This window comes from Mustela lutreola, chromosome 11 (assembly GCF_030435805.1).
Source record: "Mustela lutreola isolate mMusLut2 chromosome 11, mMusLut2.pri, whole genome shotgun sequence".
Taxonomy (NCBI): domain Eukaryota; kingdom Metazoa; phylum Chordata; class Mammalia; order Carnivora; family Mustelidae; genus Mustela; species Mustela lutreola.
In genome coordinates, this window is record NC_081300.1 from 72,732,644 (window position 1) to 72,751,185 (window position 18,542).

General features: G+C 51.0%; 1 protein-coding gene across 3 annotated transcripts in view; it reads left to right on the forward strand.

The window, feature by feature from the left end:
- The first annotated feature begins 1,664 nt into the window (after window positions 1–1,664).
- The window catches only part of TPST2 (tyrosylprotein sulfotransferase 2), a 47,160-nt gene continuing 30,282 nt past the window's right edge, over window positions 1,665–18,542 (forward strand). The window contains exons 1-2 of one of the 3 annotated variants that reach the window (XM_059139095.1): window positions 1,687–1,771; window positions 5,866–6,009. The gene's annotated coding sequence lies outside the window, so the exon portion shown is untranslated. Of the gene's footprint in view, window positions 1,772–3,847; window positions 4,000–5,865; window positions 6,010–18,542 lie in introns of all 3 variants that reach the window. The other 2 variants (XM_059139096.1, XM_059139094.1) reach the window with 2 other exon arrangements.

Below are 18,542 nucleotides of genomic sequence, written 5' to 3' on the forward strand. Positions count from 1 at the left end.
TGCTTCCTGCTGGGCCTTTGTACCTGCTGGTCTCTGTGACTGGCACACTCTTTGAGGCTTCAGGACTTAGTGTGAACACTCCTGGCCCTTCCTCCCTGGCTCACGTTAAATCTGCCCATTTTCTCTTCTCCAATTAGAGGTGCCCACTTTATCGTGAATGCTTGTTGAAGGGTCTGGTTTCCCCCTTTGACGCAGGGGCCTTTGTCTTCCTGTCACCTGCAAAATCCCAGTGCCTGACACAAGGCGCTCAGGAAATGCTAGCTAGAATGTTATTCTAACCCAGCAGAGTTACTATGCAGTTAGTCATACAAAGCCTCTACTATATGCACAACAAACACTATATGATGTGTGTTTTTGTTTTTCAGTAACAGCCAGTTTCATGGGGACAGGGGATTTCATATTGTCAGTCCCAACACTTTCTACATGGGAGGCACTATTCACTGGACCCATGAATGAATTAATGAAGAGCTATGAGTGAATGCATGGCTAGCCAGGGGCAAATTACTTAATATCCGTATGCCTTGGTTTTCTTATCTGTGAGATGGGGAGGATAATATACCTATCACACAGGCTCTTTATAGTTTAAATATGTAAATATAGATGAAATGTTTAGATAAATGCTTCTCATTTTGTGTCTGTGTTTGCTGTTATGGTTGTAACTGTTACAGATTTATTTAAAAAAACACACACACAAAACTTTTCACAATGAAAGGTAAACCTGCATCGCTTCCTTCCCCTTCCTTCAATGCATATGCATGTAACGCACATATAGATCTATTATATACTCATTTTACCATGAAGAAAGAGAGGTACAGAGAGGTTAAATATCTTGAGACCTACAAGCCTGTAGTTGTTTTTTTTTAAAAATAGATTTTATTTATTTATTTGACAGAGAGAGAGACCACAAGTAGGCAGAGAGGCAGGCAGAGAGAGAGAGGAGGAAGCAGGCTCACCGCTGAGCAGAGAACCCGATGTGGGGCTCGATTCCATGACCCCGGGATCGTGACCCGAGCGGAAGGCAGAGGCTGAACCCACTGAGCCACCCAGGTGCCCCCAAACCTGTAGTTTTATTTTACTCATGTATGTCTGGGTTTCTCACCCTCAGTACAACTGACATTTCAGCCCCGGGGGGTGGGTGGGTGGGGAAGGGGCTGCCCTGTGTTACTGCACGATGTTTAGCAGCATCTCAGGTCTCTAGCCACTAGACACCAGTAGTACACTCCTGCACCCCAGCTGTGACAACCAAAAATGTCTTCAGATATTGTCCTTGGGGTGGGGCTGGAGGAGCAGGGCAAAATCAGCCCCTTCTTCAGAACCCACGATGTCTATGAATCTGTATGATAGCCCCTCCCTCTTTTTTCCTGTGTTACACACACAGTAGCACTGTTCTGTCCAGGGTCTAGTCTCTTACACCACTTCTTGACGAACTTCCACTTCGCTCCTTAGACACAGAAGAGAACTTCTCTGAAACAGACCTGTCCCTACAGGAAGAGGAGTGAGCCGCGCGTCCTGGGGGTAAATGAACCCGCAAAACAGGACTTCCGGGGCGGGGTCAGCTCCTGGGCCGTCCCGGCCCTCCGCGCTGTCCCGAGGCTGCCCGCGGGGGCGGGGCGGGGCCGTGGGCGGGACCGCGCTCCGGATACGCCCCCTATAGACGTCACGGCGCCGCGGCCCCGCCCCCGCGCGCGGGCGACTCCCCCTCCCCTACCGGGGCGGCTGGCCAGCCCGGAGTAGCCCCGCGCGCAGGGTCGCCTGTTAGCGCCTCTGCACGGTAGGTGGCTGTGGAATGGCGCGTGGGGCCCAGGCCGCGGCCGTCGGCAGGGGGGCGTCTGCAGGTTGGCCTCGGGGGCCGGGGAACCCTCAGCCCGAGCGGCTTCTTCCCGGGCCCGACGCGGCTGCTGGGGCTCCGGAGCTGGAAGCTGGGCGGGAGGTGGCGCGCGCGCGGCCGGTTCGAGGATCCGCAGGCGCCGGGCGCCCCGAGCGCTGTCCACGGGGTGCGGCAGAGTCCCGGCCCCCTGACCGGTCTTCTCGCCTCGGGCCCCGCGCCCGGGCGGCGCTCAGCGCCCGTGTGTGTCGGGAGTGGGGGGGCGGCGGCGTGTCACCGCCGTTGGCGTCCCCGGTCCCTCCGCGGCGTGCGGGGACCCCCGGGAGGGCTCCGGGACGCGCGGGGGGCGCGTGGAAGTTAACTTGCAACGCCGTGCAGTTGCGAGGCGTGTCCAGAGTGGAGGCATTGGGGGGCGGAATCTCTGGCTAGGGAGGGGGCCGCCGAGAGCGTGGGGTAGGGGGAGCCCTGGTGAACTTGGGGTCGCTGGGTAGGAAGAGGCGAAATTCCGCCAGAAAACCCAGGCCCGGCAAACTCCCCGTCTTAGTGTGGGCTGCAGGGAGGTGCTTGATAAAGCTGAGACTGGGAGTGGCAGCGAGGGAAGGGGGGCTTGATCACCCAGGCTTGCTTTGATGGACTTGGCAGACTCGTTATTATGTGGGGCAGAGGTCAGGTCTGACTTTCCCACTCAAATGCCCGTCCCCTCGGGAGGAAGGGTGGGAACCATCCAATGGAGTGCAGTGGTTATAAGGCACTGTGCCTATCATTTGTCTTCTTCCCCTTTTATAGATAGGGAAACTGAGGCTCAGAAAGGTCATGTGCCCACAGCCCTAGTAGGTCCCACAGGTAGGATGTGGCAGAGATGAAACCCACCTTCAGACCTCCTGACCTCATGTGTCATGTATGGTTGTTGGGGAGGGGAGCTGGCAAACTCCTACTCATCCTTCAGAAGACTCAGGCAGTGCCCCATCCTGGAAGCCTTCTCTGGCACTCTGTAGGGCATTGTCGGATACTTCCTGTTTTGAAACCCACAGAGGTGATTGGCCCTTTCCCTCACTCATCAACCTCCCATCCTGGACTGCAGATGTCTCTCTCCATACCCCATGTCTTTTCCTTTCATTCAGCTGGGTGGCCTGATGGTTAGGCCAGGCTTCTGGAGTTTGGCAAATCTCGGGGTGACTCACTCTGGTTTAGTAGTGATGTAGTCTGTAGGAGTCATTCCTCCTCATCCAGCCTCAGTTTCCATGACTGTGGAATTGGGTTTGAGTCATTCATGAACCCATTTACTGTACTGAATCCCTATTGTTCTATTATGTACTCAGTGAATGTGTCTGTATCGCCTTATTTTTTAAAACCTCATGAAATCTCTTCATAGCAGCTTTACAGACAGAATTCATATATCCTACAATTCACCCTTCTAAAGCATTCAATTCAAGTAGTTTTTTTTTTTTTTTTTTTTTTTGGATATTCACAGAGTTGTGTAACCACCACTGCTACCTAATTCTAGAACATTTTCATCACCCAAAAAGAAACCCTGGACCCATCCACAATCACTCCTCAATCCCTCTTTTCCCAGCCCCTGGCAACCACTAATGTATTTTCTGCCTCTATGAATTTGCCTGTGCTGGACGTTTCTTGTAAATGGAGTCATGCACAATGTGGCCTTTGGTGACTGGTGGCTTTCACTTAGGAGGATTCTGAGGTCCATCCATGTGGCTGTGTGTAGCAGTTCTTCCTTTTTTTTTTTTAACTTAAAAAAAAAATATATTTATTTATTTATTTATTTGAGATAGAGAGAGAGAACATGAGTCGGGGCAGGGCCAGGGGGAGGGGAAGCAGACTCCCTGCTGAACGTGGAGCCAGATGAGGGCTTGATCTCACGACCCAGAGATCTTGACCTGAGCTGAAACCAAGAGCCAGACACCAAACTGACTGAGCTACACAGGCCCCCTTGGTATTTCATTACCTTTTATTTTTTAAGTTTTTTTTTCTTAATTTTAATTTTTTTTTAATTTGTTTTGACAGACAGAGATCACAAGTAGGTGGAGAGGCAGGCAGAGAAAGAGGAGGAAGCAGGCTCCCTGCCGAGCAGAGAGCCTGATGTGAGGCTCGATTCCAGGACCCTGGGGTCATGACTGGAGCTGAAGGCAGAGGCTTTAACCCACTGAGCCACCCAGGTGCCCCTTTTTTCTTAATTTTAATTCCAGTTTAGTTAACATGCAGTGTTCTATTTGTTTCATTAGTTGTGCTTCCTTACCTTTTAATGGTTGATTAATGCTCCATTGCATGGGTATGCAGTTCTCAGCTGGTGGACATTTGGGTTATTTCTGTCTTTCGGCTGTTACGAACATTGCCGCTGTGAACATCCTTGTACCAGTCTGTGTGTGCCCCTGTGTCTTCAGTTCTCCCTAGTATATCCCTGAGAGTGGAATTGCTGGATCGGATGGTGATTCTGTGTTTAACCTTTTGAAGAAGTGCCAGGTTCCCAGAGCAGCTGCCCCATTTTATAATCTCACCAGTGGCGGAGGAGGGTACCGATCATCTTAAATAAATGTAGTCTGCAAAGCAGTTATAGTCTTTGAAATTACTGGCTTTGATGTGCTCATTATAAATTATTTTCCAATACGCATCGAGTTAAATGCCTCATTAGCAGAATAAGGAGTGTCCTGCGGGTCAGCGGGAGCATCTCTGGGGCCACCAGGGACAAACTTGCTGAGGGCATTCTCCTGGGCTCTGTGCAGATGGGTGGGGGGCACTGAGGGGCCGAGGGACTTGCAGTGCCTGCCCCAGGACCTGGTGGAGCCTGTTAGGAGCCTGTGCATGGGAGGAGGGAAGAGAGTGGGAACTGCCCAGACCTTCCCACCCAAGGCCAGACCCTCAGCGGCAAAAAGGGAGTCTGGTCCTGCCCGGGGCCCCAGTCTGGCCACCTTTGCTCACTCTGAAGGTGACCTCCCCTGGTGGCCATGTGGGGTGGGCCATCTGAGTAGCCTCAGGGACCCATTGCTTGTTTCAACAGATGCCACCTCCCTGCTGCGTCTGCCCTCAGACCTGAGACCTGCAGTCCTGAGTTACACAGGTCCATTGGTGCCCCTTGGAATGACACGCAGACATCCCCTTCCTTCTCTTGGTATCGCCCCCATGTCTAGGACTCCACCTCTTATGTCATGCTCTTTGCCTTCTGTGAGAGTGAAGTTGCCTGGGGGAGAGCCCAGGTCAGAGCACGGCATTTTCACTGAAGAACCAAGTTTCTTGAAGGTCACCCATTCCTCTTTATGTTCTTTTTTTTTTAAGATTTTATTTATTTATTTGACAGAGAGATCACAAGTAGGCAGAGAGGCAGGCAGAGAGAGAGGAGGAAGCAGGCTCCCCGCTGAGCAGAGAGCCCGATGCGGGACTTGATACCAGAACCCTGGGATCATGACCTGAGCCGAAGGCAGAGGCTTTAACCCACTGAGCCACCCAGGTGCCCCCCTCTTTATGTTCTTAAGCCTCTCGTGTGTTGGTTCTGGAACTGAACCCTGCATCCCTCTGTGCATTCTGGGTTCCTATCGAGCAGCCTCATCCTACCTGGACAGCTGCTGTTTGGGATGGTCGTTGAGATGGGCCTCTGACACCTGTTGCCAGCCCCTCCTGCCTTTATTCATTTGTGCATACTTTACCTTCCTTGTCCTTATAAAACCAAGCATTCCTGGGTAGCCTGGCGAAATGGAATAAGGGTTCAGGAGACTAGGCAAGAGTCTCTGGGCCTCAGTGTATCCTGCTGGGGAAATGGGTGTAGACTGAGTCAGAACTTGGATCTAGTGCCACCTTGGGATTGGTAAGGCTGTCTAACCGTGTTATCGACGTGGCTTTGTGAACGGATTCGTAGTAAGAGAGGTGGGTCAGCAGTGGCTGATGGTAGCAATTTGAGAGCCCGGGCATGGCCCTGTGGCCCTGCAGAAACTTGTCTGGGTAACAGCAGCTCCCCCCGCCCCCTGCCCACCGCCCCCTACCCCAGCCACCTGTTCCTGCCATCTGCAAGGCCCCTTCTCTGTGCTCCGCAGCTATGCATTCATCTTGTCTGGGGCCACTCTGGAGAAGGTTCTGAGATGCCTGCGCCCTCCCACGGCCCTTCTCTGGTCTCTTCCACCCTGAGTTGTGGCATGAGGAGGATTCATGGGAGCAATTCATTGAGAACAGCCTGTGAGGTGAGCCGAGCCCCAGAAATGGCAGGGAAGGGTGGCCGAGGGCAGTGCCCACCTGCCCTGGGGAGGAGCTTCATGTCATCCCGTGTGCGCAGATGGTGGGAGGCAAGCACAGGGCAGCCAGTCTGTCTGCCAAGTGCATTCGTGCATCCACCAGACTTTTGACCGGGCTGCTGTGGCCAGAAAGCAGGGCTGGTGGCAGTGTGCACGCTCAAGGGCTTGCGTCTCCATCAGAATCCAGTTGTTCTGCTCAACCAGTGTGCATTTGTGTTCCCTGGCTGCCTTCCTGCTGCATCAGTTTTCCTATCTATAGAACAGAGGTGCAGATATGACCAGCCTCCTGGATTGGACGAGAGCGGACAGGGCTCAAGTGCTTACCTTGTTGCAAGGCAGAATGTGACGACAGTTCAGGGTCAGGTAGGCTGCTGGAGCCTTGAGTGACGCATGTCCCTTGGGGAGCCTCAGCTTCCCCATCTGTTAGAAGGCCATAATTACAGCTGATACTCCTGGAGCTCACCATACGCGAGTCAGTGTTCTTGGCGCTCTGTGTACATGAACTCATTTGATCCTCCCAGTGCCCATAGGAATAGGACAAGCTGAGACATCAAGAGACAAAGTCACTAGCACAGGGCATCTTGCTAGGAAGTGGGAGAGACAGGATTTGAATCCAGAGCCTGCACTCCTAATTACCATCTTACTCCCCCTGGATACCCTGTCTTAATGCCCAACACATAGAAAATACTTAGAAGGTGTCGGTTATTATTAACTGTATTATCATATACTGTTACAAATTGTTATGTATTATTAATGCACGTTTATCCCTTTCCCTGCCCATTTGTCTACACTCCATCCTGGATGACCGAACAAGCAGGGTTCTGGCTTGTGAAGTCCAGATTCCTACCCCCCAACCCTGATCCCTCTAATCCCTCCTATTCCCTCCAATTCTTCTGAGCAGTTGGGGCTGGCTATGGGCTGGTTGGTGGCTGAGTCCCAGCTGGGCTTCCTGTGTGACATTGGTGAGGTGCTTTCTCTCTCTGAGACTCAGTTTCCCCACCTATGAAATGGGCAGGTTGGACTGTAACAAGCTGCCAGCTGATGCCTTTTACCCACAAGGAAGTTCCTATTTAGCTCCCATTCAATTATTTTTAGAGAATCATCCAATTTCCCACTTCTTTTGGGAACTCAGGAGCCTGGGCCAAACTGGAGTGGCCTGAAGCTCCCCCTTAAATGTCCTGGGCTCTCCTGATCATTGTGATCCCCACCACACCATTCCCCACCATTGCATGCATGACCAGTCTGGCCCCAAGGGCCCTCTGGTCCAGTACAGGTTTTCAGGGCTCTGAGAACACCATGGGCCTGCCTGGGTGGGTGTCACATGAACACATAGTTCATTGCTTTAAAAACAAAGATTTTTAACCCCTGGTTTCCACCCTTGTCAAGAGTCCTTCCAGCTCTGCTTTTCTAGGACATTGGAGGTTGTCTGAGGCCTCCTGATACCTAGTCTGCCCCTAGAAGCCTCGAGGCTTTTGACAAATTGGGAGCTTGTCCCCATTCCATGTTCCCTGGGTGGGAAGCCCCTGTCACTGGGCCCCAGGGCCCCACTTTACCTGATTCATGTCTCCACATAACCCACAGTGAGATACTCGGGGCCTGCAGAGGTCCCTGTGCCGTGGTGAGTGTGTGTCTGTGTCCCAGTGTATCTACACTAGCTGCATGGCTCCAGGAATACCATCCCATACTTTCTCTGTCCTTGCAAGGGATCAGGGGGCCATTTGTGACTGACCACTCCATTTCCTGGAAACTGAGGCTCAGAGACCATTGAGTCACTTGCCCTGAGGTCACACAGGCCTGATGTGACAGCAGTAGAAATTTTAACTCAGATCTGCCCCAGCTCTAGAGGCCGCCCGAAGGAGTCACCCATCCATCCTGTCACTGCACAGAAATCACTGAGGACTGCCCTCCATGGGCATCTGCGGACCTAGCACCTGGCAATGGCCCTGGGTCACTGAACTACTTGTTGAACAGGAATGTGTAGACATTTCTCGACTGGGGTGCAGGTCCCATTTTTCCTGGAGTTTACTCTCCAGTGGAAGCATCAGACAAGAAAAAAGTCAACCACACCTCTCACCTAGGTGCCTGCCTGGAAAGTTGACAAACTACAGCGCCCGGGGCTGAGTCTGACCCTCGGCTTGTTTTTGTGAATAAAGTTTTGTTGGAATACAACCACACTCATTTATTTCCATTCTGTCTGGGGCTGCTTCTGTACTACAGGGCAGAGTCTCATGGTTCTGCCAGAGACTGTGAGGTCCAACAAAATTGATAATATTTATTGCTGGGGCCTTTACAGAAAGTCTGCCAACCCCTGATCTGATTATCTCTTGGGTCCCTTTAGGTTATAATATTTTGTAAGGTGATAGTAAAATAGTAATATTTGAACACGTGCTGGATACTTGGCTCTTGGGGCTTCTGCCTGAAACTTTCCCACACAGCTCAGAGAAGGTTTTGTTTTGATTTCCACTGTTCCATGGGCATCGGGGGCCTTCGCTTCTTTTTTTAGTCTGTTCTTGCATTTAGTCAACAAAGGGGGCTATGCCGGGTCCTGTGAGGATGTAAGGAATGTCTGACCCTGTGCATTTCTGTGGAGAAGACAGCAGGCCAGAGAGGTCGTACAGGTGCTAAGTGCTTTAGGGGATACTGGTACAAGGATGTGAGACAGTCAGGGAAGGCTTCCTGGAGGTGGGCGGAGGGGAGTACACATTGTTATCTGGGTAGAGAGGGCAGGAAAGGTGTTCCAGGGGGAGGGAACCACTGGTGCAAAAGTTGGGAACTGTGTGACCCCGTGGCCTGGCAGTTCTGCTAGAATTCATGGCTTAGACTTCTGGAAGCTTGATGTGCCCATGGGGGTGGAGTGGGTCAGCAGGAGTTGAGTCACAGCACAGTGCCACCCTGGAGGACCTGGGTTTCCCCTGGAGAATGAGAGTTTTCCTCTCCAGGTCTCCCTTTAGCCTCTGTTGACTCCGGGAGAGTCACCGCTGGGTGCTAACCCAGCACTTCTCTCGAGCTCCTGCTGTTTAAGGTGGAGCACACCTGTGCTAGGTTCCTCCTCCCCCCATCCCCACCTCCCCCTGGGCTCCCTGGGTGGCTGCCCCCAGCTAGGAGGCTGAAAGATCACTTCCTTTGCATTTATTTTTGCAGTTTCTTTTTAATTAGGGCATGTTTTTCATTTAAGCCAGTGGGTTCTAGTTTCCTTTGAAAATGTTCTAGTAATATTGAAGCCACTGAACAAAAGTACAAAACAGGTGAGAGTAATGGGGAAGGTGGCCCTCAGCAGGTGGGAATCTGGGCAGCCCTGTGACAGGGGGTGGGGCTCACAGGGGCCAGGCTGGCAAGTGACCTTCCTCTTAAGGTTCTGTTCCTCCCTCAAGCCCCAGGAGCCTTGACTGCGGGGTGGGGAAGGACACGGGCTGCGGTTCCGGTTCCAGGCTGTTGCTGCTCCCCCATCTCGTTCCTGCTCCCTGCGTCTGGTTGGGTCTCTATTTTTGTCTTTCCCCGGCTCCTTCCCATCCCTATCTCCCTCTGCTCAGGTCTCTCCAACTCTGTCTCCTCCATCACTGTCTCTCTCTATCTCTGCCTGGCACTCTCCATCTGTTTGTCTTCTCCCTCCCCAACTGGCACTACTTCCCCTCCACCCTCCCACCTCCCCACTCCCCCACCCCCGCTCTTCCTTTATCTCATTAGAAACTCTCTGTCCCACTTCCTTTGGCTGTGAGTGACATCCTGTCCCCAGAACCTTCGGAACCGAACCTACACAGATCGCGAGGACTCCGTGATCACCTGGCCTTGGGTAGCGTGGGAGTAGGTGGTGTGCAGATGCTGGGCAGGGAGGTGGAGGCCCAGAGAAGTCTGGAGGCAGCCTCCCTACAACAGCCCCGCCCCTAGGGCCCTTAGTACAGGGGTGGGGGCCCCCAGAGGGCAGGACCCGGAGCTGTGGGGGAGGCAGTGGAACAGGAAAGCCTGGGTTGGCAGTGAGGGGGCTGAGTGCAGCTTTGGGTTTAACTTGGTTTGGGGGCTCAGCAGGGGTCTGTCACCTGAGGTGGAGATGTTGATCACCCACCCTGCCTCTGGGGACTGACTCCCCCTGAGTCCACACACAGCAGGTGCATGGCCAGGGTGGGTCATGCCTTCACCTTTCTTTCTGTCTCAGTGGCCCTGGGCCCTGGCCCTGGCCCTGGCCCTGCTCAGGAGGGCAGGCCCCATGCTATGTTCCCGGCTCTACTGGGGCACACAGTACGTCAGCAGTGCACATTTGTTGGCAAATTTGGGGGATCCTAGCAATAGTAGAAAATAAGTCCAGCCTCTTCCTTTCACAGAGGCCTCAGAGACAGGCTCAGCGAGGGGAGGTGATTTGCTTGGGTCATGAAAATGGATTTGGAGTTACAGAGCAGGCCTGGGTTCCCCAAGGTGGATGCCGTGCGGGAGAGCCTTTAGCTGGTAGGTACTCTGGTGGCCCTCTGTGGGTGTCCTGTGAACACCCACTCCTAGGTGGGGCACTAGGCTTTGAGGCTGGCTCCTTATAACCCGCCTGCTGTGGGAGTCTGGTCAGATTCCTCCCCTGAGATCCTTGGGGGGGACTCTACTTATCCTCCAGGGAATGAAGCACAAGGATCCTGAGACTAGCATAGGGGATCAGATCAGTGGGGTCAGAGATCACTTGCTCTCAGGCAAGGGCAGTGGCTGCCTTGGCCTTAGGAGCCTCAGTGTTCTGGTTAGATGTTGCCTGTTCTATCTTGGGTCACGAGGATACTATTATATCACAAGGTCTTCTGTGCCTTAGCTGGGAAACCCCAAAAGGAGAAGAGATGGCTCCCACCTTCAAAAGCCTTCACTAGCATCGTATTGCCTACAAAGGAGTTGGGGGAGTCCCTTCTCATGGCTCTTGAGGCCCCAAGATCTGGCCGCCACCCTCCTCTCCTGCCTCCCTCCCCTCTTGAACAGGTAAAAAGCAGTGCTGTACCCCATACCCAGAATCTACACCCCCCGCCCCGCCACTGCTTATTCAGCAGGTCTGGAAGGGGAGCTGCCAGTGCTGGTCTGGGAACCCACTTTGGGAACCACTGTGGTAGAGGTTAAGCATACTCTAAAAACCAGACAGTGTAGGAGCAAAACCCTGCTCACCCACACGCCACCTTTGAGCTCTCAGGCCAGGACTTGAACTGCTCTGTGCCTCAGTTTCCTCGTCTATGAAATGGGATAATAGCTGCACCATTCTGACAGATCAGTTGTGAGGATTGATTGGACTAGTACACTAGTACACGTGCAAATTGTGCTCCTAACCACCCCTCCCACCCCCCGTCCCACCTGGAACGGTGTCTGGGCAGGAAGTTAGCAGTACCTGCACCTTTGCTGTTATTACTGTTCTTGCTATGGTTATTTTTATAACCCCACCGCAACCTTGACACTGTTGTGCTCATAGTGAATCCTTTGCCACTCTTGATTCCCAGTGCGCTCGGATGCCTCTGGGCCTTTGTGCTCAAGCTCCTCCCTCACCCTTGCCCATCCTCTGCTCATGTTCCGTGCTGGGCGTCCTTCTCAGATTCCTGCCTGGCCACCACCCCCCACCCCTCTGCTTCCCATCCTGCCTCAGCCAGAATCCACAGCCCCTTCCTCCGACCTCCTTGGTCACATGACTTACTTATTCCCCTGACCTGGCTCTTTCCTTTCATTCTGCCCGTTATCCAGTTACTAGAGTGTCCCTTTCCTGGGCTGATCCACAAACTTCTCCAGATCTGACTTCTTGGGGCTGCCAGTGTGTGGCAGATTCCTAATGGGGCTGGAAGTGATGAGCACAGCCAGACATGTGGGTGGAAGCCCAGGTTCTGGAGGGCACAGATGCCCAGGTGTGTGCTGCTTCACTGAAAGGTGATTACTCACTTACAGACACTTTGACAAGCTGTGATCTTTAGGGACCTTCTCCACCTCGCACTGGGGACAGAGAGCCCAGATGAAAGTGAGGACTCCAGCTGCACCTGCCTCCAGGCACGCAGTTCCCAGATCCCTGAATCCCTAAGACTTCCCGGATCCTGGGCAAACAGGCGCACGTTTACCTTTTCGCGTGTGGTATCCCTGAAAACTCACAGGGACACGAGGCAGGCATCAGGAGGAGCCCTGATACAGTGGGAAAATGGGGCCTTCTGAGTCAGACACATGGGAGTCAGAATGCCAGCTGGCTGGTGCCCAAGCTGTGAGACCTTGGGCCAGTCACTTCCCCTCTCTGGGCCCCATCTTCCTCACCGTAAAACGGAGATCACAGTCGTGACCATCTGTTGGGTTATCGGGAAGATGATAGATAATAAGGTTTTCTGGGGCTGGAGGCATAGAGATGCTTGGTAATTCACAGCGATAGGGATTATGTTGTTCACCTATTTCACAGATGAGGAAACAGGCCCAGAGAAGTTCAGGCACTGTCTCCTGAGCTGACCCTCTTCCTACTGATGTCCAGGCAAGTCTGCAGATAGAAGTACTCTCCAGCAAGGTCCCCGGCGTCCTTGGGACCCAAACCATTTTTCTGTAGGGAAAGATTGTTCACTCCCTCACTCTGAATCTGGAGTCCCCCCCTCCAACTCTCCCCCAGAAGACAGTGAACGCTGATGAGCCGCCCCTTCTTCCTCATGGGTTGTGATATGTTAAGTGTTCTTGAATAGCTCTTGAGTTTGAAACCGTGGCTCCTCTCCCTGCTTGGTGAGTAGGTGAGGGAGGAACCTCTTCTGGTCCAGGGCTGGGTTTGTCTGAGACAGAGACAGCGGCAGGTTGAAGTGTCAGTAAACTAGAGCCCAGGTTGGTACAGCCCCAGAACAAAGTGTGCTAATTGTGTGCCTGACCCCCTCCCCCTCCTTGGATGAACCATAAAAAAAGGTGTAGGCCTTCTTATCTGGGGATATTACCTCCCACAAATGGTTATTGCTCGCTTTGTTCCTGGTCAGGCCTTTTCACTGTTTGGCCATTGGCCATTGCAAAACCACCGCAACAAAGAAGTGGAAGGTAATGCAATCAAAAAAGCCCTGCCCTAAGCTGCAACCGGGAGCAGGGGAAGGGGGAAATTAGCCAAACACCTTGTGAGCAGAATATATGGAACAACCTGGCTCTTTTGTAAGCCAAAAAAATACATGGGAACAACCTGACCTTTTTGTAAGAGTTGGCTTCCTACGTAGAAAACTCATTTCCATGCCTTTGGGGCAGGAGTGCAAGTGCTTAGCTGGGTTCAACCATCATCGTGTAAGGCTTTGGAGATCAGTTTTATTTAGTCTTACTGAAACATTCGGAAAGGAAAAAGCATCCTGGGGCCCAGGAGAAGACTATGGAGTGGTAAGTAGGCAGAGGTCAAAGAGCCTGCTGTCTATCTGTATTTTGGGGGTCAGGTAAATGGAAAGTCTGGAATCATACCGCCTTCAGGTATAGCTGGATCCAGGTACTCCAGCGTATCAGGATATGTCTCAGATGGGCTTTCTTCATTTGTGGCTTCATTCTCAGGCATGCTCTCCCCAGTAACACCTCTGGGCATACATCCTCTTGGCTGCAAAAGACCCATTTCTCTAGTAATTCTTGCAAATCCTCGGATTGACTCCTCTTCACCCACCTGGGGTCTTGTGCCTGTGCATGAACGTCTGTACCCTCGTATTAACCAGCCCTCCGTCACTGGTTCTGTGCATGGGATCAGCCCCATCCTGGTCACAAGGACTGATCCCAGAAGATGAGAGAATGTATGCTTGGCAGGCAGTTTGACAGATATTCATACTAGTGGCGGGGCAGAAATAAAAGGGAGAGGGAGGATTTCTACCCTGGAGGGAAAAGTGGAGGCAGGCACCGTCATTCATTGAGCATTTACTCTGATCCATTATGGTATTGAGGCCTTTATGTGTACTTAGTTGCTGTTTGCCTTTTACGGATAAGAAAATGAGGCTTAGAGAAGCTAAGCGACTTACCTAAGCTATTACCAAAGCTAATAGGGAAAAATTCAGACTCAGGTCCATCTTCCTGCAAAACCCATTCTTTTACCACTCCCTGATACCTGAGGACACTTACCAATGAATAAAGTGAGTTGGAAGAATAAAATTTGAATGCTTGGGGGTGTGCCAGGCTCTGTGTTAAGGGTGGGAATACAAAAGAGAGAAATTGTAAAAGCAAGGCAGATTCCCTCAGCCCATAAGCTCTCCACAGTCAAGTGAGTCAAGTGTGGGAGACGAAGGGGCAAATAGCAGTTCCTACCGAGAATGATGAAGGGTAGGTAGAGGGGAATGTGAGACATAAGAGGTGTTTAATCTAATCTGGGTGTTCATGGAAGGTTTCCTGGACAAGGTAGTGCTTGAGCTGAGGTGATAACAAGCCAAGATAAAGTAGGGGAGAGGGTATATAGGTCCATGTTATATAGGACTCTTGATTGACAAAGAAACCCAGCTCTCATGGAATTAAGCAAAGTAATACGTTTATTGGCTCATAACTAAAAAGTTGAGGGGTAGGGATGGCTTCAGGCATGGCTGGATCCAGGAGCTCAACTAATATCAGGGAGCCACAGCTCCATCTTTTGGTTTCATCTTCTTAGATTGGCTTCTTAGGCTCCACAGGTGGTAACTGGAGATGTCCCTGTACCTTCAACCCCACACCCTACCTGCTTAGCCTCCCCAGAAGTTCCTGCAGAAGTCTCTAGCTGACTTCATTGACCTAGAATGAGTTATGTATCCCCCTAAGTTAACACTGTGGCCTGGGAACAGAAAATGGCAATTTTCCAGGCCTAGGGCACATGTCCACGCCTAGAGTCTGAGGTAGACAGAGAAAATGGTTAGGAAAATCAGGGGTGTGTGGCATCCATTGGGTTGATAGATGTTCCATTTGTCTGGAGCACAGGAGGGTGATCACAAGACCCCCCACAAGCCCATGTGGAGAAACACATTCTGAAGTGCCTGGGTGACTCAATTGGTAAGAGTCCCACTCTTTGGGACTCTTACCAATTGGTTCTGGTCATGATCTCAGGGTTGTGAGATCTAGTCTTGCCTCTGGCTCTGTGCTGGGCATGGAGCCTGCTTAAGATTCTCTCTCTCCCCCTCTCCCTTTGCCCCTCCCTACCTTCTTTCTCTCCCTCTCCTAAAAAAAAACAAAAAAAAACAAAAAAAAACCTGTATCTTAAGGATAGTGGGGAGCCTGTGTACTGTTGGAGAGTTGCAGAGTGGAGGCTGGGGGACTAGGTGGGAGGGGGAGATATTCACACCATTCCTGTAAGATGCCTTCTCTTTGCACTTTTGATTTGCATTTCCCTGATAGTCAGTGATACTGAGCCATCTTTCCATGTGCTTGTCAGCCATTTGTAGATCCTCTTTGGAGGAACGTCCGTTAAAGTCCTTTGCCCATTTTTGCATCAGGTGGTTTGGGGTTTGTTATTAAGTTTTAGAAGTTCCTTATATATTCTGGTTATTAATTAATCCCTCGTAAGATACGGGCTTTGCAAATATTTTCTCCTGTTTTTGTCGATTGTCTTTTTACTGTGTGGATAGTGCCTTTTGAGGCACAAAATATTTTCATTTTCATGACATTCGTTTGTCTGTTTCTTTTTTCTTTTGTTACCTGTGCCTTTGGTGACAGAGCCAAGAAATGGTTGCATGGCTGCACCTTGAAGGTGAAGTTGGCAGGATTTGCTGCTGGTTTGGTTTGGGGAGGGAAAGAGAAAGGATAGTCTGGCTGCCTTCAAGCCTTCTGGCCTGAGCAGAGTATACTGTCACCAAGTAGGGGTAGAATGTATTTGGTGGGGGGGGGTGGCCAGGAGATCAGCTTTGGATACGCTAAGTTTGAGCTGCCAGCTCAGCGCCCAGTTGGAGTTGACGAGATGGTTGTTGCCTGCCGAAGTCTGATGTTGCAGAGGGAGTTTTGGGCTGGAGGTGTTAATCCAGTAGGAAGCTCCTGCTACCTGTGCCAGCATCATCAGTTTTGGTCCCGTGTCAGGAAGGAAAAAGCCTGAAACCATTCTCCTGTGGGGGACACAGAGAGAGAGGAAGACAAGCAGACATCACCTCCTTGGCCTCTCATGAAAACCAGCCCAGCCTGGCTACTCCTTTACTGCGAGTCCTTTGGGGGCAGAGGTGTGTGCCAGGAACTGAGCTCTGGGTGGCGCGACTGGAGGCCTGCGCTCTGTTGACCTTTCTGTTCCCAGCGCTCGGCACCAAGCCTGGGCCTGGGAGAGCGCCTGCTGGCCGGTGTTGATGAAGGGAATGAATGGAGGCTTGTGTGTTCCTCTGTAGCTGATGGGAAGGTACGTGTGTGGGAGGCCCCAGCCGGCACCACTATTCCTCAGCGTTGGACCAAGTGTGGCTCTGGAAGACTATTTTTGTTGAAGTCTGTCATATGTGCAGAAAGGTGCATAACTCCTAAGAGGACAGCTCGATGAATTTTCAAAAGGCATGAAGGTACCAGATCAAGAAAAAAGGCACATGCCTTGTACCGGCTCCAAAAAGATGCCTGGTACCCGCTCCAGTAAGGCCTCCCCAGAGGGTAGCCATGATCTTTACATCTCTATTAGAAGTTAATTTTGCCTGTCTTTGTACTTTATAGACATATAAAGTACCTTATGTACATAAAAACGCAGATGCTCTCTTTTGTATTTTTTTTGGCTCAGCATAAATTTGTGAGATTCATCCAGATCCTTCTGTGAAGTTCTGGCTTGTTCTTTTGCCTGGCTGTTCCGTATATAAAACTTATTAGTGTTTACATATTTATTCTCTTGTTAATGGGCATTTGGCTAGTTTCTAGTTGGGGGCTGGGCCTCATCGGTAGGTATTCTTTGGTGAACAGTTAGATGCATTTCTTTTTTTTTTTTTTTTTTTTTTTTTTTTAAGATTTATTTGTTTATTTGAGAGAGAGAAAGAGCACACAACAGGAGGGGCAGTGGGAGAGAGAGGGAGAATTGTAAGCAGTGATGAGCTCTGAGCCTGATGGAGGGCTGGATCTCACAGCTGTGAGATCATGATCTGAGCTGAGATCAAGAGTCGGATGCTTAACCGACGGAGCCACCCAGGTGCCCTAGTTCTGATGGATGTGTACTTAACAGTAGAATTGCTCAGTCATAGAAAAGGTGCACATTCTGCTTTTGGCTCTGTTATGCCATTTTCCCAAAGGAAATTGCCAGGTTCCCCTGTCCCCTGAGCATGAAGGTTGTGGTTGCATCATGTCCTTGGTAACACCTCGTGTTATCTTTTATATTTTTCCAAGCTATTCGCATGTATGGTGGTCTTATAGTAGACTTTTAATTTGCATTTATTTCCCTGGTGATCATGATCTGAGCTGAGATCAAGAGTCGAATGCTTAACCAACAGAGCCACCCAGGTGCCCTAGTTCGGTGCATTTCTGATGGATGTGTACTTAGCAGTAGAATTGCTCAGTCATAGCACATGCCTGAGTGCTTTCTGTGTGCCAAGCCCTGGTTCTCAACCAGACGTGATTGCGCCCCCTGGGATCACTGGCGATGCCTGGAGATATTTTTGGTAGTTGCTACTGGGTTGGGGGGTGGGTGCTGCTGTTATCTAATGAGTAGCACTCACTCATAACAGTAAGTGCTCTTTCATATGCTTATTGACATTCAGATGATCTTTTGTATGAAGTGTCTCTCTTCAAATTTGCCCATTTTTCTCTTGAGTCGCCTATTCTTATAGATTTCAAAGAGCTCTTTATATATTCTGGTTACAAATACCTCATGTTATTTGTATATTGCAGATATCTTCTTCCATTTGTAAATTCTTGCAGTCAGTAAGAGGAAGAACTGGGTTTTTCAAGCCTCCAAATCATTGATTTGAAGGCAACGTAAGCCCTTCACCTGTGTAAGCCTTAGTTTCCCTCACTAAACCCTGCAGAGTGTTTATATTTAGCTCAGAGCTTGCTTCATAAATGGAGCTCTGGCTGTTATTGGCACCTTTGCTGGGATGAAAGAACCCTGAACTAAAATAGGTAAAACTCACCCTGTGGGGGCTTTTTCAACCCAAGTCATTTGTGTTTCTCAGGTCAGTTCTATAAATATCTATTAAGCACCTACCTTATGCCATTCTACAGGTTATTCATTGAAAGTACAGCACTGAACAAGACCCAGTGCCTACCCTTGGAGGATGTTGCTCCAGGGGCGAGTGCCCGGGGGCTGCGGGAGTCCCCGGGGAAGCACTGACTGGGCTAGAGCATCATGGAAGGCTTCCTGGAGGAGGCAGGTGTCAGGGGGTTGAGCATTGTTAAGTACACCTCTTGTGATCAGGCACATGCTTGAGTGTCTTCTGTGTGCCAGACCCTAGTTCTCAACCAGGCATGATTGTGCCCCCTGGGATCACTGGTGATGCCTGGAGATATTTTTGGTTGTTGCTTCTTGGCAGGGGAGGGGGGCACTACTGTTATCTAATGAGTAGAGGCGAGGGATGCTGCCCTAATGTCTGTGGCCCTGAGGTTGGGAAGCCTTAAACCAGACAGTTGTAATACCCTGCGGCGTTACAGTAAGGACAGTGGTGGCGATAAGCAGA